Source organism: Belonocnema kinseyi, chromosome 2, assembly GCF_010883055.1.
Source record: "Belonocnema kinseyi isolate 2016_QV_RU_SX_M_011 chromosome 2, B_treatae_v1, whole genome shotgun sequence".
NCBI lineage: Eukaryota > Metazoa > Arthropoda > Insecta > Hymenoptera > Cynipidae > Belonocnema > Belonocnema kinseyi.
This window is the reverse complement of record NC_046658.1, coordinates 93,031,348-93,035,223: the sequence shown is the minus strand read 5'-3', so window position 1 is coordinate 93,035,223 and position 3,876 is coordinate 93,031,348.

Here is a 3,876-nt window from a genome sequence, read left to right as displayed (position 1 = left end):
CCAAGGAATTTCGAGTTTTCAATCATTTGAAGAGATGTCAAAGGATTTTAAAGATTTTAGGATTTGAAGAGATTTTCAAATATTTCATGGTATTTCCAAATCTTTAAAAAAGTAAAAGATTCTAAAAAAAATTCCAAGGAATTTTCAGATGCTTCAATAAATGTCAAGATTTCAAAATATTGGAATTATTTTTAAGTATTTTAAAGAATTCCAATGAAGTTTCAAGAGATTAAAGACTTTCAAGGAATATTAAGAGATTTTATAGGATTTCACGGAAATTTTCAATATTTTCATGAAATTAAAAAGAAGTTATTCACAAAAATTAAGGGATTATAAAAGATTCCAAAGAATTTTCAGGAGCTTTAAAAATTTTTGAAAGATTTCAAAGGACCAGGGAATATTTTAGGATATTTTAAAGGATTCTATGCAAGTTTTAAGAGATTAAAAATTTCGAAGAATTTTCATCAGCTTCAGTTAATTTCACGGGATTTTATATTTTAACGCAATTTCAAAGAATTTATTAATAAGAATCTCGAGATTTCGAAGATATTTAAATATTCCAAAGAATTGCAATAATTTTCAAAAATATGAAGAGATTTGAGACTTTATGATATTTTTAAAGATTTCAAGGAATTTTCAGGAAATTAAAAAAAATTCAAGGGATTTCAAACTATTGGGAATATTTTAGGGTATTTTGAAGGATTCCAAAGCAGTTTCATTTTTTTCCGTTTTGTTGATTTTTTTAAAACTAAAAATGTAACTATTTCAATTGAATATTCTATTATTTTATTTGAAAATTCATCTCTTTGGTTTAAAATTAGTTTTTTAACTGAAAATTTAATTGAAAATTCATGACTTTCATTGAAAATTAAACTATTTTGATGAAAAATAGTTTTTTTCTTGAAAATTAATTTTTATTAACTGAAAATTGAAACACTCCATTTTTGATTGGAAATTCATTTTTAGTTCAAAATTGAACTATTTCGTTGGAAATTCATGTATTTTGTTGAAAAATTGTGTCTTTCGTAGAAAATTAATCTTCTTGTTTTAAAATTAATCTTTATCGTTGAAAGTTAAAATATTTCAGTTAAATATCAATCATTTTATTTGGAAATTTATCGTTTTCGTTTGAAATTTACCTTTTTTAGTTGAAATTTATCTATTTATTACCCAGATTAATTTACCTAAACATGCACTGCATTTTAAATTTAAGAAGATAAAGTAAAAAAAAATGTTTGTGAATTATTATTCAAATTCATGGACCAAAGACAAATTCAAAATATGAATATTATGTTTCTAGTTTTATTTAATCAGGGTGTCTAGCGATTCTTAGGAACAAAATTCGAGATCTTTTCCAGGATTTTCATGTCAAGAAATCAAAGATTTCCAGGTCTCCTTTTTTACATCAAATAATAAAATAAACGTTTGCCATACATGTAAAAAATTAGCCATTTCGCTTTTTATTGGCCAAAAATTTCGAAAGAAAGCCGAATCGTAAATAAACAAATTCTTAATTTTTTGCGAACATGAGTCGTCTTTGTGAAATCCGTAGGAATATTTTTAAATCTTTGTAATGTCTTTGTAATCATTGAAATCTTTGTGAAATATTACAAACTTTAGTGAAAGCTTGAAATTTCGGTGAAATCTTTGAGAAATCTTTTTACATTTTTCAAAGTTTTTGTAAAATCTTTAAAATTCTTGAAATCTTTGTGAACTCTTTCTTTAATCTTTGTTTGCGAAATCTATTGAGTTTGTGTAAAATTATTGAAGTCCTTTGAATCTTCTCAAATGTGTTGAAACCTTTTGAATTCGATTAAAATCTTTGAAACGTTTTGAGATCTTTTGAAATCCTTATAAATTCTTTAGAGAAATTGTGAAATCTTCTTTAAGTCTTTTGTATTCGTTTGAAATAACTGAAATATTTGAAATATTTATTAAATCTTTATGAAATTTTTTGTAATCGTTTAAAATCACTGAAATATTTGAAATACTTTGAAATCTTATAAAAAATTTGATATCGTTTAAAATATTTGAAATGTTGTCAAATCTTTGAAATCTACGAAAACTTTGTGAAATTTTTAATAATCTTTATAAAATCTTTGAAATATTTTTGAAATGTTTCTATAATCTTTGTTCGTGAAATCATTTCTGTCCATTTGAAATTATTAAAATCTTTTTAAATCTTCTCAAATTTGTTCAAACCTTTTGAAATCATTAAAAATCTTTTAAATGTTTTGAAATATGATGTACTGTACCCTTGTTGGAATCTTTGAAATTCTTGAAATGTTTTGAAATCCTTAAGAATTCTTTAAAATATTTTAGATAGCTTTCGGAAATCTTGTGTAATCGTTTGAAATCTTGTCAAAGATTTTTAAATCGTTTAAAATCTTTGAAATCCTTGAAATCTGGTATACTGCACCCTTGTTGAAATCTTTAAAATTGTCCTATTGTTTTGAGATCTTTATGAGCGCTTTATGAAAACCTTGAAACTTTTGTGAAATCTTTTGTCATGTCCTAAAAAATTTTGAAATTGTTTAAAATCCTTACAATCTTAGAAATGTGGTTTAATTTACCCTTTTTAAAGTCTTTTGTAAGTTTTAAAATCTTTGTGAAATGTTCGAAATCTTTGGGAAATTGTGGTGGAAACTTTTTAATCTAGCGTACACGCCTTTTTTTAATTATTTGAAATATACTGAAATCTTCTGAAATGTAAAAATGTAAAATCTTTTTGAAATCTGGCGCGCGTGCCTTTTTTAAATCGTTAAAATCCGTAAAATTTTTAATGAATGTTAAAGATATTTAAAATATTTTGAAATTTTTGAAATATTTTTATATCTTTAAAAATATTTTGTAACCTTTTGAAATCTGTTGTACGTTCAAAAACCGAGTGGTCAACCCCTCGAAAAATCCGTTGTATGGCCATGGCTAATTTTAATTCTGAAACTGAATTAACATCGAAATTTTAAACTACAAATTTTTATAATTTCTAAGTTGAACACCTCAACAAAAAGTGCACTGAAATATCTTTATTTATTCTGTAATAAACAAAAGATGAATTATATCTTGACGATTATAAAATTGTCAGCAGCAAGATTTTTTCTAAACGAGATTTTTCTTTCACAATAGGCTCAAAGATTCAAATTACTCTTTGTATTTCGGTAAAATTACTGTTTTGAAAGAAAAAAAAAGAATTAAAATTCAAGGTTTTCGTGAAAAAATCAAGGAGATTTCCAGGTTTTCAAGGTCACTGGACACCCTACTAATTGTTTAATTAATCTATGGTGCTAATATATTTAAGAATATATTTCAATAAAACTTGTCAAAACTTTATAAATAAACATATTAATTGAATCCTGAAAAACTGAAAAAAAACTTGCGAAAAACTGTATCCATGTATTCCGAATTGATTGTTTAAAAAAAAGAGAAATACTTGAATGGCTCCGCACTATGAAAAATTATACCTTATACCTGGAACAAATTTGGAACTGTCTGGGTATTTTTTCCCCAATATTTGAGTAAACACCCTGGTTAAATAACACAGGCCGACAAAATTTGACAAAGGTCCGGAACCAGAGACCAGACCTAGTATACCCGAAGGTTTTTGCTGCGCTGAATCTGAATCCGACCTCAGAAAAATTCCATCACCCTCAGTTTTCGAGATATTGTAACCTAAAAGTGCAAAAAACACCGTTTTTTGCTATATTTGAGGTTACATAGCATCTTGAATAGATTTTTTTTTCAAAAACGGGCGAAAGCATCACAAAGGAGCACCCCTGCCCTCTGAAATCCATTTTTCAGATTCAAGATAGCTTTTTTTTTCATCGATATATCATTGATTGAAGTTAAGTATTTTCGCAGTTTCGTAACAACGTTAAA